The sequence below is a fragment of the Hevea brasiliensis genome, chromosome 12 (assembly GCF_030052815.1).
Source record: "Hevea brasiliensis isolate MT/VB/25A 57/8 chromosome 12, ASM3005281v1, whole genome shotgun sequence".
Classification (NCBI taxonomy): Eukaryota; Viridiplantae; Streptophyta; class Magnoliopsida; order Malpighiales; family Euphorbiaceae; genus Hevea; species Hevea brasiliensis.
The window spans coordinates 43,380,608-43,398,686 of NC_079504.1; positions in this window are offsets into that span (position 1 = coordinate 43,380,608).

Sequence of the window (18,079 nt, forward strand, 5' to 3'; positions counted from 1 at the left end):
TGGGAATTTGAGGAAATGGCAAACATGAAAGTTGTTCCTTATTTTGTCTAGTTGAATTTCGTTTTTTGAATCACTCCATTTGGAGTTTTGTAGCTCCAGTTATGGTCCAAAAACCACAGCTGGCCGGATTACAAAACTGCAGAATTGACCATATCTAAAGTGCAGTGAACAGTAAATGTCACTGCCTTGTTGGATAGGTTCTGGTCATAATTTGGGGTAGGTTTCTTCATGAAAGTTGTTTTTCTATATCTTATCTTGTTTTTGTAAAAATTTCAGGTCAATTGAGCCATTCTACAGTGAGTTATGGCCAAATGAACAGTTACTGTTCATTTGGTCATTCTGCAGAACCTGTTTGCAGGGTATCCGGATTGGGGCCAACTTTTGGTCCTCTTGCTTTGGTCTTTTTGGCATGGTTTCTTCAGAAAAATTGTGCCATTTTATGTCTAGTTTCATGTCCAATTGGCCAAACACCAATTGGACCTACACAGCCAAAGTTATAGCTGTCTAAGTGGGCTGGAATCACAGCCACCCTGCTGCACTCACTAGGCAGGATACACTTTTCACTTTGCCATGCTATATTTCAGTCCAAATTATGGTCAACTTACCTCAAATGGTCACTAATTGACCATTAGAATGTTTTTTAACAATTTCATAAGCCAAGTCTAAATTTTACTCCCAAAACCTAGCTCAAATTCAAGGTTCACACCATTTGCCTTAGTTAACTAACTAATTCCTTTTCCTTATGTTTATATACTTTAAACATGATTTCTATTTCACTCCAAGTCCATCAAAAACACTCCATCTTGTTCCTTCCTTAGGGCTGCCGAAATTCAGGGTATACATACGCATAATTTTTATTCATTTAAGTTACAAATTCATACTTATTTCAAGTCTCTAACATGGAATTAAAGAGTTTAAGATATATATGTGCACTAACCTCTTGTAGGGCAGAATTTTTCCAAGCTTAACTTCACTTTCTTTCCTTTTCTTGGCTGCCAAACACTTCCCCAAGAGGTATGGATAAATTTTAATGAAAGGTGTTTAGGGTTTAGTAGTGAAACAAAGAGAGAAATGAAGTTTTTTTTGAAGGTGTTAATGGAGGTTTGGGCAAGCTTGGATTTCGGCTGGTTAGGGAGGAAGAGGATGGCTGCTGTTGCTTTTTAATTTTTTTTGGTCTCAATTATCTCTTTTATTAGTTAGTTGAGTGTTTGTTTAATTGTGATTGGAGGGGGCTTTTAAATGACATCATAAAGATGTCATAATTTGCTTTATTTTGATTTTTCTTTTCTTTTCATCTCTACTCATTTTCAATTTAATTTTTAGTAATGTTTGTTCATATTTTATGTTATAATAATTATTTACTCAACTGGACAAGTCGGCCAAAAATCACCTCTAAAGGCGAAATGACCAAAATGCCCTCCGTTTGGCTTAACGGGTCAAAATTGTCTGTACCGATTGAAAAATTTTTCTAAATATCTTCTTGGCATTCTAATGCCATAGGGACCTCAATGACCCTTCTCTGGAGTCCCAAAAATTATTTTATGAATTTTCTCTCGGGTCTAGGGCTCCTAGTTGCGAGAACCGCAACTTCCCTCTGGGTTACCCATCGCTAGAACAGGCATTTCGTTTAACTTGGTTGTATTTTATTTCTAAAATTTTTCCTAAATTTTTCTTATTAATATTTGAGTTAATTATGGTTCCTCACTTTAGTTTAAATATTTTTCCGGACGTTCTAGCTATCCGGACCGACACTGGTCACCGGAACAGTAGAATGTACGGAGTTGCTACCGGGAGGGTGTTACAATCCTCTAGCTTCCATAGGTTGGCGGAGACCTTCATAGTGCCTTTACTGGAATGTTGTAAGATTCGTTAACTTATAAATATTGATGAAGACCCTTGTCCATAGGTATTGCAAGCATTTTTTGTCTTTTTAGGTCAATAAAGAACATTTGTAGGGATTCCAAGAGAAGTTATATAAGCATTATCTAACTTTCTAAGGTAAGGAAAAGACCCTCATAAAGGTTATCTTCGAAATTCTTTAGGATTCATTGGCTTCCACAGATTAATGAAAACCTTCATAGAGGTTATAACAAGGTTTTGCAAGCTGCATTATGTCTGGCTATTGTAAGCTAACATGGGGCATTCCTCCATTAAAGATCAGTTTTGCTTGTAGCCACCTAAGGTTGATTTGAGGCATTTCACTATTTTAAGAGTTGTTTTTGCCTACAAACAGTCAAGGCAGACCAAAGTGCATTCACTATTATTGATCAAATTAATTACTATGCCAACATCACATTACACACTTAAGTGGAGCCAAAGGTACATCTTTCACCTAACTGATTAGTGTGGTAAACAACAACATCTATGTCATCCTCATATGTTATGATACTAAAAATTAGCACATGACATTTATACTCTTATCCTCATTTTCTAACTACCATCGAAATTGAACCTTAACTCTTTATAATCATACTCTCATCATTGCCACAAGGAACACCATTTAACATCCTTACTTAATATATCTCACATCTTTAAGACTATTTAAAGATATATGCCCCCTCCATCCCATAATTATAGGCTTAGTTTGATTTTCACGTGGATTAAGAAAAATAATTAATATGGTTTAACTATAATTTTTTTTCCTTTTTTTTCCTATTATACCCTTATACTAATAATCCTTAAAACTAATCAAAATTTAATTTTTTAATGTAATAATCAAGGTAATAAATTAGTAATGGTGTTGGCTTACATTTTACAACAATAATGAAGTGTTCTACACGAGTAAAAAAAAAAGTGTTTATTTCAATGTATTTGATGAATGGTGATAGGAGTAGTTTATCTAAACAGAATATATTTGATGAATGGTGATAGAAGTAGTTTATTTAAACATAATATATTTATTGATGGAGATGTCATTATATAGGGGTACAATAGGAAACTAATTAAATTATTCTCTTCTAAAAAGGAAAATAAATATAAAATAAATATATTTTTATGGGAGGGAAGGAGTGTGTATATATATATATATATATATATATATATATATATATGTTTGCACATCATGATAAAGTAGGTATTCGATTTGGCTTATAAGTTGGTTAAATCTACTTATAAGTATAAAGTCATAATTAGATTTGCATTTGGTTTAACTTATAAATTAAAAAAACTATTTAAAATAAGTCAAAAGTCATAATTAAATATTCTTACTTATGACTTATTTACTTATTTTAAAACTATTTTCTGATCAAGTAAATACTATATTATCCTAATAACTTTTAAAAATATCAATGTTATCCTCATTTTAACAATTATAACATTCAATTATATATTCTTTTTAGTTATTTTGATAAATTAAATTACTTTTAAGTATATTTTAACCAAAAATTTAAATTACTTAAAATTAACTTTTAAATAATTTTACTAAATAATTAATTACTTATTTTTAAACCCACTTATAAATTAAAAAAAAATAATTTTAAGTCAAAAATTAAAAGTAAATAGTCAAACTAAACACTCTCAAAATCATTATATAAAATTTTGCCAAGTTAAACACTCTAACCAGTGGTTTACCCATTAACAGTTTGTTTCACAAGGAGGACAGTTTATTCATTTCAGATGGCCATGGAGAGTTTCACCCACATAATCAATGAGAGGTTGACACCAAGAAAAAGGCTCCTTTGTCTTCAGCTGTCCCTAGAGTCCACACCCATAGGCCATAGGTGAAGAAGCTTTAAACATCAAATTACTTATAGCTTTGGTGTCTCTGCCTCCCATATCTTCCCCATAAATTCTTTCCTCTAAAGATTCAATTTCTTCTTTTTGTTTCTCACTTGGATTTTAGCTCCTCACCTTCCATTTCTTTTGATTCTTCTTTGGGAATCTCCATTGCTTTCAATTCCTCTATAAACAGAAATGTCAATGATTTCAAATTTCATGGCCTATAGTTGTGGTGATTGCACGGTTATTTATGCCAATGGCAAGCTCAATTTTGGGTTTATTCTTGGCTTAAATTGGAGAGCCACCAATAGGATTTTCATGCCTTACAAAGTACTTATTTTATTTGTTTAATTACTTTTTTGGTTCTTGGGTTATTTTTAATTATTGAATTAGGTTTTTTTATATTAATTTAGGTATCTAATGGATGATATTGCTAATAATGTAGATGAAAGTGCTTTTACTAATTGTAATTAAATTGGCATTTATGATATACAATTGATTTTCTTTTCTTTTTTGCTAATTTTAGAGTAGTGCATTTTGGTTAGCTATTGTCACTCAAGCTAGATAGCTACTAAAGTTGGAAGTACACGAATGGCATTGGTAGATGAGAGGCTAGCCCCTAGCAAAACTGTTCCTGAGCACTCCAATGTTTTGGTAATGAAATAGCTTCTTATGGACTTTTTGTTTGCAGAGATCAGTTTAGTATTTCAAATAAGAACCATGATTGGTACTTGTTGTTTATGAGAAATGTGACTGTTAAAATGTTTTTATTTACTCATTGGTGTTCTAAGATTCATTCTCTGTCTAAAATTTTTTTTTGGTGGTGTTTTCACTGTTCTTGAATATTGACAGGGAATGCATCCAATGATAACTCCTTTCTTTTTTTTCTCCCTTTTAGCATTGCTAGACTGAAGTTTCTTCACAATACTAATGAGTATATTGTATATACAGTATAATTGTGGAATGGAAATTTTTTATTTGGAATTCACTAAATTCAATGACAAAATGAGTAATAAAGAAGAAAAAAAAACTAGACCATTTCATAGATCAAAGCGAAATGAATTGAACAATTTATTCTTGTAAAAAAAGTTGTGCTTATAGAAAAAAAAAATCATAATTCATAATAAAATGAAAATAAAGCATAGAGTTGGGTTTAACTCTTTTTCCACCTTTTGTGATTTTTATTTGCAAGCCTATGATCTTGTTTAAGGAGAACTTGCAAGTTTCATGTACTTCTCAATTTCTTCATTATGTAATACCTTAGTTTTGCATGCTCTCTTTTCCACATGCTAATATATTAGTGCAACTGGTTTTCTATTTTTCTTTGGTAATGAGTTTTGAATTTTTTTTTTTTTTGGATTCAATGGAAGTCCTCTAGGTTGGGATAACAACTATGGGCTACATAGTTGAAGGTAGCGCTCTCCCTTTCTTACTATAAAATGATAAATCTTAAAATAGGTAGATGAAGGGACTCTAACATAAGATCTCTCCCTCTTTCTACACTTCAAAAGTGGAGGAAGACCAACTAGGCCACCTTATGATTGGCAAAATTTATGAAAATTTTGATTTTGTAAATTCTAAGTGTCTTACAATGCTAAGTCCTGCTTGTCTGCAAGCTATGAATATCATATTTTATAATAAAAAAAGGCATTTGTCATGCTACTTGATTAAAATTTGTAGAATGCTAGCTAATTAATGATGAATGGAATCAAATTGAAGAAAAGAGATTAGAGATGTGAGATATCCTACTACAGTTGCATTTTATATACCCATGAAAGATAAAAAGGAAATTTTAAGGAAGCTAAAATGCTGAGAAATTAGATTCATGTACTGTAAATCACCTCTAATAGGAAAAATTGTTTATTTTTCATTCTAATCATGTGTAAGATTGTGGATGATGAATTTTAGCTATGGATGTATTATCTGATTGATGATGCAACCTAATTTTTTTTTTTAGATACACTAGAAAACTTGATGGAAAATGATTGTGCAGGGGACAAGTCAATGCCATATCCACCAACTGCTATGTTTCTGCATGGCACTCTTGATAGTCGAAAAACTGGGGTAGGTATTGTAAAGTATTTCAAGCTATTTATATTTTCTATGTCCATGTTTATTTGTTTGAAATAAAATATTCATTATTAATGTTTTGTATTGGTATCAACTTGATAATGATAACACCTAGATTTATTTTCGCATGATGTTATTCATCAGTGAATGCTCTCTCTTTCTGTATTCTCTACTTTACCTCTAACTGATACCTATTCAAAATAGGCCCTCAAAGTTCACTTTTCTGGAGCTTATCTATATATATGTGTTAAACAATTGGCCTTCTACCTCTAATCTATCCAACTCATCACTCTTTAGTAAAATGGCATTCCTATGCCCTTTCATATCCTCAAGGACCTCTTCATCTCACTTATTTAACTTATCCTCAAGAAATCTAAGCTTCGCATAATTTGAGACCCTCTTTATCACTAACAAGTAACATGCTGAGGAGATGACTAAACTAATGGTTTATTTACCCTTTGCTACATGCATTTTATGCATTAATATATTACATTAATGGTTATTGTATGACTTTGTGTATGTGTGGTAAAAACAATTGGTTTACAATATGATTAAATAGTTTTGAATTATTGTAGGGACATTTGCTCAAAGATTGGCTCAAGAATTTCCAACGTGGTAGGTACTGTTTAGTAAACTTAACACTTTCTTTGATATGTTTTTGGACTCTTACATGTGCTACAACAAAGCATGCAAAAACTTAGTTGAGCGCATGGAACTCTGTAATTTTCTATCCATCAAGTTTTCAATAGAAATAAGAGTATATGAATGGGTTTGCTCTTTTAATGCCAAACAACATTAGCCCAACATTCCAATACCAAAATGGAATTGACTCATCCATCAAGACGTGGGGGAAAATGGAAAATAAATGTAGTAATGTGGTAATGGTGTTATAAGTTTTAAACTTTTAAAGATACTTTGTTTAACTTTTTGTCCTTACATAAATTTCTACTTGCCTAGCTGAGGATTAGATGCAATTAAGTGGGGTTGCTCTAGGGGTGACCATTATTCGGTCAGACCGAGATAACTGATCAAACCTAATCAATTTGAAAATTCAGTTTGGTTTTGATTTTTATAATTTTTAGTTTATTTGGTTTGGTTTAGTTTTGAGTAAAAAATTTTGGTTGAACCTAACCAAACTAAAATTTATTGGAGCTGTGTGTTTTAATAATATGATTAGGGTTAATGGGTTACTACTTTCTTTAAAAATAGTGCTGCCCACCCATTATCTTTATCGTTACCTGTCTAAACCTTCCTTCTTTAACTCTGTGTTTTCACCATCTTGGTTCTTCTTCACACCCAGTTCTTTCCCATTCTTGTCCAACAAAAGTTCCAAACTCACAAAAGGATAAAAGACTTCTCTCAATTGGCTTGATGATGGATTGACTAATGATATGGCCAAGAATTATCCAAATGTTGATGGTGATGATTTACTGATCTTTTACTCATGTTAGCAAAATGACGAAAGAGGAGACTTGAAAAAATAGATAGACAAATATGTGTGGGTAATTGGTGAGACATTAATTTGTCAATTTTTCTTTGCAAAAGTGTGAATTGAATGCATGCATAACAAAATAATAGAAAACCTTTCCCAAATCTGAAAATCCCCAACATTATAAAAATGTTATTTCAGTAGATCCCTCTTGCTTTCACTCTCATTGTTACTCTATTGGAGATATTATATTCTAGACTTTTATCATATATTAACATTTGTGTGTGGATTGTTGATGGTGTGACATCCAAACTAGTTGAATCAATTGAGACTTGTTCCTTGTTCCTTTCACAGTCTTTTTTGAGCTAAACTGATTGAATTGAACCGAATTAGTTCGATTCGATTCAGGTCAATTTTCTCAATTATTAGGATTGGTTCGGTTTGTAAAATTAGAAAATTCGGTTAATTTAGTTTTGGTGGTTTAGTTTGGTTCTAACCGAATGCTCACCCCTACGTTGCATAGATCATTTTGATTTCTGGCATTATTTCGCACTATATAACAATCTTATTAATTGTTGATGTATGTCTTGGTGCATTTTCTTTTAGTAAACCTGCGATGCCACGGTGATTTAGCAATAATGAAGAAGAGGGGGCCCCACACTATTGCATCAATAGCTTTTGATATCTTCAAGGGATAAATTTTGACAACTGTCCCTGAACTTATCTAGTTGTAACATTACAGTCCCTCAACTTAAAAATATAAAATAAAACCCCATCAACTTTTAAATTTTATATAGTAAAATTCCTCTAACCTCCAATTACCAGTTTTTCAGTTAGACACTAACCTGGACAGTTTCAGTATGGAGCTTAGTCAGTATTTCTCTTTTCTCTCTCAAGCTATGTGTAAATTGAATCCTTCTTCTCTCTGTAGACAGAATAATTTTTCACGTGTAAAGAGAATAATTTTACACTTTGCATAAGAGATGAGAGAGAAATGTTGACTAGACGCCATGTAGAAGCTGTTCACGTTATTTTCTAACTGAAAAAAAATTAGCAATTGAAAGTCAGAGGGATTTTACTGTATAAAATTTAAAAGCTTAGGGGGTTTTATATTACATTTTAAAGTTGAAGGACTATAGTGTTATAACTATATAAGTTAAGAGATAGTTGTTGAAATTTATCATATCTTAAAGCTAATGTGTAATTTGTTAGCCCTGCCTATTAATTTTTATGATTGAATATTATTCCTATTATTTTGTATTAGATAGAAAAGAGATTTGATATGTATTGAATCTATTTTATCTTGTGCATATGGCTAATGAATCTATTACTCCAATCTTGCTAATTATGCATCCTAGAGTTCTTCATAGTTGTTACCAGATTTATTTTGATGGTTGTTAAAAATGTGGGCTTGTTTTTTTGTGTACCATTTAATTTCTTTGTGTTTTCACACTCTGTGGTGTCAATTAAAACCCCTAAATACTATTGATGGTTGCACTCTTAAAACCCCTTGACATATTTGTTTATGCTAAAATGATGAAGATGAAGTTTCCCCATTCTTTAGGACCATAAACTATTTCCAAATGGAGTATATTCAAACCCTTACTAAAAGGCCTACATATATGAGTTATTGTTTCCCAGTTAAATGCAACTTTTTGGCTTTCTACTTGAAGCTCTTCTTTTTTGGAGCATCAGGGAGTGGACATCCTCATCACTTTGCAGAAAACTGATACAAATATGGTTATTAGATAGTTCACTATTGTTGGAATATCTGCTAGAGAACTTATTTATGTTGGGATCTCTTACCTATGCTATTTGCATTGCATAGTTTTATCATTGGATGCTTGGGAAGCACATATGTAAACTAGAAACTTGTATGGGAAAATTTGAGTTTTTTTGAATATTTATAGTGATTCTACTTTTGATCAAAATTTTAATGTGAGCATTTCAATTTGCTCTAAATATTTGAGCTAATTTTGTAGTTTATGTACTGTAATTTATAATGATATTTTTGTTTGACATTGCAATTATAACATCCTTAGGCAATTACAATTTCTAAAATATTGAACGTATTTATCTTTAAAACTCAAATTGTCATGGGTTTCATAAAAAATGTATGATATTTATTTTTCTTTCTAAATTTTATTTTCTTGTGTTATTAGGTAGCACCGCTTAGAATGACACCCCGAGTTCTTATTGGCCACAACTTCGGAGGAAAAGGTATTTCTTGTTGTGTGGAATTGCACATTGCAATTAATGGAAAATTGTATGTGATAGTTTGTTTAATCTCTTTTAGATGATTAAAATGCTTGATGTGCTTCCTTATTATCCATGCGGTTGTCTTGATCATGGTGGAACAAGCTGCATTGCCTCTTGTGTGACCAGTTAGAGTAAGTTTATATATATATACATATAATGTCAGTAAAATAAGCTCATATCATACTGTCATATGGTCTCTTATTGTTGTCATATTGACTCTATATTAATGCTACTCTACATGATAGTATAGCTACATTAAAGTTTTAACAACAAAATTCTCATATTACATATTCCCTTCATTCCATGATTATAGGCCTGTTTTGATTTTCACATGAATTAAGAAAGAACAATTAATATAATTTAACTATAAATTTTTCCTACTATATCCTTGAAACTAATCAAAATTAATCAAGGTAATAAATTAGTAAAGGAGTTAGCTTACATTTTACAACAATAACTTAAGTGTTGTGCATGTGAAGAAAAAAAGTGTTTATTTTAATGTATTTGATGGAGTAATTTATTTAAATGAAACATATTTAGCGATAGAGATTTCACTAAATAGAGGCATAATAGGGAACTAAGTAAATTATTTTTGTAGAGATTTCATTAAATAGAGGCATAATAGGGAACTAAGTAAATTATTTTTTTCTGAAAAAAAGGAAACAAAACTATATTATGGAACAAATAAAAAAGAAAAATATGCCTATGGGATGATTTCAACTCCTTGTATTCATCTCATTCATTTCCTTTAATTTCAACTATTTTTCTTCTTCTTTGGCAGTTCTTTAAATGTCAATCTCCAACCCCTCTAGCATCGGGTGTTACAAAATATCTTTTTAATTGTTATTGTTATGGATTGATGAATTCCATGGTAGTAGTAATGGGAAATAATTTCTCAAACTGGATACTTAAATTTCTTGCATGCCATATATTTAATGAAAATCTAAGCACTATTTCCTTATGAGTTTTCATACAATTTATGCAAAATTCATGTTTTATTGTGAGGACACCCCCAAGCAAGTCTTGAATTCTCTTTCAAGTCTTTGTTGTAACACCCTCACTTTAGGTAGTCCGTACATGCTACTGTTTCGATGAACTAATGTCTGTTCAAACAGTTAGGATATCTGGAACTACACTTAAACTAGGGTGAGGAGACATAAATTGACTGAATAAAGACCAAGAAAAAAATTAAGAAAAAAATAAAAGAAATTAAATGTTAATAAGTTAAAGGAGCTAGGACTCTGGCGATGGGTGACCTTAATGGGAAGTGACTGTGAATACAATAAATATTTGAGATTAAATTGAAGGTTTTATGAGGATTAAATGACATTAAAAATGTCAAAGAAAATTTAAGAAAGTTAAGTCAATCGGTACAGACAAGTATAACCCGATAGATATAACGGAGGGCATTTTGGTCATTTCACCCTTAGTGTTGAATTTTGATCTAAATATCAATTAAAATGAGAAACATTAAAACACACAAAATGAATTAAAATCATGACATATGCAATGGAAATGAGAAATGAAAGAAAAAGGAAAGAAGAGAAAATGGAAATTTAATTATGATGTAAGTATGACCTCATACTAACCTAAGTATGATGCTAATATTACATCATTAAAATTTTATGTAAATTTACCATGGGATATATATAAGCATAAGATGACAAATTAACATTAAAAAAAAAAGAAAGAAATATAAATGAATAATTACATAAGCATTTCATCATGATGACCTAAGCATGACTTAGGCATGATGACAAAATGGCACAATAAAAAAAAAAATTTAATACAATCACCATAGGATAATTATAAGAGCAAGAGAAAAAAAAAATTAATTAATCAAAAAAGCTATCTTCTTCCTTGCTCCTCCACCATGGCCGAACCTTGCTCCAAAAATACCCTTACCATTTTCTAGCTTCAAAGGTTGATTGCCTCCCCTTTTCCAACCCAAAACTCGTACTTACCTTTATTAAAAATTGATTCCAGACCTTGAGTCACTTATTGGCAGCCAAGAAGTGAAGGAAAATTGAAGTTTTTAATAAGGTCAAGTTGGGCACAAGTGAGGTTAGTGCACTAAACAAGTCTTCTTTCTTCTTTAACTAGTATAAGCATGCTAAACTAAGTGCAAATTTCATGAAATTAGAAAGAACACCATGAGTATATGGAACTATAATTTTGGCAGCCATGAGGATTGTGAGAAATTGATGATTTTAATTGTTTTAAAATGGCTGGTGAGGACATGTGATGAGTAAAGTTTAGTTGGATTATGAATTATAAGTGTAATGTATGAGATTGTGACTTTGAGTTAGGGTTTTGACCTAACTTTGGGGCTTTTGTGTTATAGCTTGAAATTGGCATTGTTGAGATGATTTTTTGACCAATAGAAGTGCCATGTATGTTAAATGAAGTTTGGGAGTTGGAGGAATTGAAATTGGGAGTGTTACATTTTCATGCAAGTTTTGGGACTTATGAGTCCAGTGTGATTATTAAGCCATAACTAGAGTTGTATTGCTCCAATTGGTATGAGGCTAATTGGAGATAAAACTATGGTCATAATTTCCCATTTTCCATGAAGAGACTATGCCCAAAAACTATCCTTGACCTAAAAACTGCTTGAATCCGAACAACCCTAATATGGATATAGGAAAATGACCAAATGAACAATAAATATTCAAATAGCCATAACTTACTCTAGTAAGGTCAGAATGACCTAATGTTTGAACCATTGGAAATGTTAGACATAGGACCACATTTTTCATGGAGAACACAGAGCCTAATTCTGCCTCTAACCAAACCAAATTGCTAGCACAATTTATGTTAACAAAACTATCCATAACCAAACTGCCCAGAAATTCTAAACTTAGGCCTACCCGATAAGTTTTGGCAAAAATGGCATAACTTGGTCTAAACAATTTCAAATGCAATGAAACTAGTGCTAAAATTTCTATAAGACATAAATCTACAATATTGGTGCTTTGACCAAAACCCAGAACTAAAGGGAACTTGGTCAAATTGCTAGAACAATTCAGCATACCAAAACTTGGAATTGGACTAAACTATCACTTGACTCCAGAACAGTTTTTAGATTGTATCTCCCACTAGGAAACTCCAATTGGGATGAGCCAAATTATTCTGGAAACCTATGAAATAGGGCTCCAATTTTTATTTAGAGACTTGCCTCAAATTTAGAGTGCAAGAACCCAAAAATGAGAGTTAAAGCCACTGACCTGAACCTGGATTCCTAAAGTCATAGGATACATGAGTCCAGGCTAGTTAATTGACTATAACTCATTCCATATAGCTTGAAAAATTGTAATTCTTAAATTTGAGTAAACTTTAGACAAGGGTTAACAAGTTCTATGAAGGATATTAGGCTTAAAAATGTCTATAACATGCCCAAATAATGAGACAAATTTGGACTTTAAAATTTGCCTGGTTCTGGAACCAGAATGAGGCAATGAACCAGTTTTAGTTATTTGACCATAACTTGAGTTCTAAAACTCCAAATGATATGACTCGAAAAAGAAAACAAAGATAAGATATAGATGAACAACTTCCTTGAAGGAAGTGTGGCCAAACAGTGGCTACATTTTAATCAATTTGCTAGGTGAATTAGGACACTAAATCTGAACTTTGAGAAAGGTTCTTTAATTGACTTATTACATGATATGAAATTAACCAAAATAATTTGTTGACCACATAGCTACACTAAATTGCCCAATGTATACCTAAACTTATGTATATAGCTTGGATCAAATGGTATACCAATTAGGAACTACAGATAGCAGTACTGCCCATATGAATAATCATTGATAGACAATATCTGTCTGATATGGTTGTTCTACAGGCTTTATGCCTGCCCGTTGGCCATTGTGCTTGTTTTAATTTTTGGCTATTATGCTTGCCCGCTGGCCTTGTGCCAGACAAGATAGATGTATACATGTTAGACATATGGCTGTCTAACTAGTACACTCCCATGTATCTAGCTTTTATAGTCTATTATAGGTTACTTGGATACCGATATGAATTAAATAAGACTGAATAGGGAATAAGTAAACAGAAAAGATCCCAATAACTTTAAATTATTCCAAAGTTCAATTAATATGTCAATAACTCAAAATTTATGAAAATTACACTTAGAATGGTTATTTTAATTATTTTGCTGTTTTTATTTGAATTTATGCACTACTAAGCAATTCGCTTAGCGCGTTAGTTTTTCATCGCATAGGTACTGAAGATAAGCCGTAGCATTAGTGCTCTGATAGAGATTTGTGTAGATCTATTAGTCACCTTTGCAGTCAGTTTTGGGTAGGGCCCATGTATATCTTGTAACACCCCTATTTGCATAGCCTAGTAAATTATACTGTTCCAGTGATTGGTGTCGGTCCGAACAATTAAGAGGATTAGAACTATGTTTAAGATATCTAGAAAAGCCCTGAATAAAAATAAATAGTGAGTGCTAGAAGGTTAAGCATAAATAAGAAAAACAGAACATAAAAGGTTAAATGAGCCGGGAGTCATAGCGATGGGTGACCTTCCCGGGAAGTGACTGCGAGGTTAGTCCCAACTCAAATTTTGAACCAGAAAATATGACGCTGCGGTCCTTAGGACTATTGCGAACACAGTGGAAAAGAGAAAATCACAGAAAACAATTGTTAAGCAGGTCATATAATTATGTCAGGGATCCTGAAGAAATATCGAATAATTTGCAAATTGGATCAGACCGGCGAGGGGCAAATTGGTCAATTCACCCCTAGAGGTGACTCCTGACCTAACCGTCCAATAAAATCTGAGAAATGAAAATTATGAAATATAGAATTAAATTGAAGAAGTTATGGAAAAAAAAGAAAAAAAAAATGAAAATTTAAAACAATTTATGACATCACCTTAATTACCTAAGCATGAGGTCATAATTAATTATCATTTAATTAATTATTTTGACTAAGTCAAAATAAGGATAAATACACATAAAATGAAAGAATAAAAAAACAAACATAATTTGGTCTTCTTCCCTTAGATGTGCTGCCCCATTTCTCTCTCCTCTCTCTCTCATTTTCTTCCACCATTGTTAAAGAATAAAAAGCTTGAATTTCTTTGGCTCCCTTCTATAAATCCCTCAAATTCCAATACTAAATCTCAGCCTTAGACCTAGATAAACTCTTTGGGAGCAAGAAGGAAGAGAAAAATTGGAGAATTGAAAAACTCCATGCAAGGTAAGTTCCTCTCTCCTCATTTAAATTAAGTGTTACATATGGAAGTAAGGTGAGCAAGTAAGAAATTATAGAAAACATGAAAAACATCATGTATGTTGGGGAGCCATAAAATTCGGTCAACTATGATGGGTTAGGAATTGATGTGTTTTAAGATAATTAAAGATGTGTGCAAGCTTAAAGGATTAGGTAGATGTGATTAGTATGTTTTAATTGTATGAATTATGAAGAATTCAGAAAATTAGGGTTCTTGACTTAGGGTTTGGGAGAAAAATTATAGAAAATGGTCAATGGATGCAAATAATCTTAATGAGGGTTAGAAATGGTCAAATGGGACCATTTGTGGTGTGTGTGAATTGATAGAACCAAATTGCAATTCGGATTGGTTAGTGTTCATATTCTGGCAGCTTGACCTAGGTCCCTTTCAGGGACTAAAACTAAAAATTTACCAACCCAATTGGTGTGAGGTCAATTGAGAATGAAAATAGACACAAAATGACACATTTTTCATTTAGGAATCATGCCCAAAAAATGACATTAGGATAGTGAACAATTAGGTCAAATCCGGATTTGGGCACACTACCCTGTACAAAAATGACCAAATGAACAGTAGTTACTTAGATGACTATAAATTGGTCTGGGAAGGTCCAAATGACCTGAATCTTATACCAATGGAAAGTTGAGACATAGACCTACAACTTTCATGAAGAAAACAAACCCAAATTTTGACCATAACCTATTCAAAAATTCACCTACAATCAGTACACCAAAACTGCCAATATCCAGAAAATACCCAGAATTTTGGGTAACACCAAATTCGGCCAGCTCCATTCAAATGGTCATATCTTGGGCTATAAAACTCCAAATGGAGTGATTCAAAAAGGGAATTAAATTTAAGACAATAAGGAACAACTTCTGTGAAGAAAACTTTGCCAAATTCTAACAGAAACATGACTAATGGAACAGTAAAAAACAGGACACCAAATCTAAAAAATTTGAAATTGTGCCTAGGAAACCTAAAAATCTAAGGAGCAACTAAAACCAACAAAATTGGTAACCAAAATGTGGTATGTGGGTGAAATTGAAATCCCTATACCTATTAAGCATAAGAAAGTCAACAAATTGACTTGAATAGTATCGTGAATAGTAACCTCGAAATGAAAATTTCCAAGAATGTTAGTTTAAGCATATTGGGGCTAGAATTAAGTATATATGAATTAATTATTAGATTTATTGTGAGATAAGATATTAAAACACTATAAATTATGTGTTTCAGCTGAAAAAGACCTGGAAAAGGATAGGGCAAACTGAGTCAAGGTCTAGAGGCGACTCACATTAGGTTTGTGCATAATAACTTTTCACTTTCGATTTGCTATTAGAAAATTTATTTGAATACATTTTGGAGCAATTTATGCTAAACAATGCTTTGAGAAATGTTGTGTTGCCTACTTTGTAAATGGAAATTTGAAATAAAAATTGATTAATGTTTCGCATGAAATATTGAATAATATGATTTTGAAATTATTTTTGATTCACACTTGGCATGGCAGTACCTTACTATGTTCCTCCTCCACTTGTGGGGTTGAGTTTGATATTTGATCATTTTCCTCCCTCTCTAGCTTGCCAGTTTGAGGTGAGTTTGGATGAGTACTCATTAGCTAGCTAGCCACCTCCCTCATTGATTTCGATTAGTAGGGTGAGTTTGCCTTGTCGTGGTGTACAACACAGCATGTTTAGAAATTTTGTGTCAAGTTGTGTTATTGATTGGCAACACTGTATTTATTAAATTGTTTGATTAAATTTGTGTTATATTAAGCTTTGAAAATTATCAAATATTTAAATTGTGATTTGTTATAAATGTGATTTGAAAATTGAAATGTGATTGTGAAATATTTGAAGTGTGAATTGATAACAAATGTTTTATATTATGCATTTTATACTTTATTGTGCACCACTGAGTATTTTTATACTCAACGATAGCTTCTTTTACTGTCCCAGATAGGAGCAAGAAGAAAGTAGCAGAGTGCGCTACTGTTGATAAGACTACACTAACTTTTTATACGGATATTTATTTATCCCCTTGTAAATTTGACTTGATGTAAATAATCTTTTGTTCATATGTATCTAAGTAATTAGATGAGCAGTTGTACATTAAAGTTGTACTAATATTATTTTTTATTTTTCTTTTGTAGATTAAGATTTATGTATGTAAATTTAATTTAATGTAATATTTATGAGTTTATAGAATTATTTTGAAAAATTTTTGAGTTGTGAATTTTGAATTGAAATTTGGTTGAATTGTATTGATTTGAGAATATATTGGCGATTGGGGTTGAGAAATGAAATTATTGGTAGTATTTTCACAGGTTTTGAAGAACTGATTTTTCCTAATTATAGACGGCACTCTGCCAAAATTTTTATAAAATTTGTGGAAACTTTAAGTTGATTGAAAATTTGATATGTGGTTTATCATCAAATAAAAGTTTTTAATTCCTACCAAAAGTGCTCACTACCTTCGAAAAGTAAGAAGATTGTTTTAAAATCCCTTGTAGTGTATTTAATAGGTTATCGGTAAGTGAAGTTCGGTAATTCATTAGGTATACTATGGAATCATGTTATGCCTTACAGAGGGGTAAGGTGTGACATATCTGGTTTTGTATCTTTTTGTTCACTGTATATAAGTGTAGGATGTAAATCATTTTGAATTGTAAATAAATTGTAAATATTGTACATGATTTGATATGAATAAAATTTCTATATTTCTTGATATTTATATGATTATTATTGAATGACATGACATATAAGAAGATGAAATAAATATGAATTATTTTAACAGGTGAATAGTGGAACCCGCCAAATATTAATAAAATAGAGGGGACTTTGTTCGGGTCTCCATAAAAATAAATAAGTTGATTAAAAAAAAAAATTCCACACCATGGATAATATGAATAAATAGAGTTTAAATTAAGAATGTATATGATAAGATAAGATAGGGTGCTTCGGCAACGAATGTGGCACATCTTGCTCGGCTACACTGTAGACGGGTAAGGGGTGTCATATTTAGTGGTATCAGAGCAAAGGTTTAGGCAATCCTAGACCTAGATAGATAGAAAGAGATAGTGTGCACAACATGCATGAGCCTTTAATTAGAGTCAAGGTGACACTAATGCAGATCTGTTCTTTATCTATTTTATAGAATCGATGGCATCCGATCCCTTAGAGCACGGGTCTCCTAGACCAGTTGAGGAAGAGGTAGAGTCTCATGCACCCGCACATGCTCCTAGTCGAGAGCGAAGTAGTAGAGCAGAGTCATCACATGGTGCTGCGGGGAGAGCACAGCAGGCCTTCTTAGAGCAGATGACACAAATGCTCCGTCAGATTACTGAAGCTATAC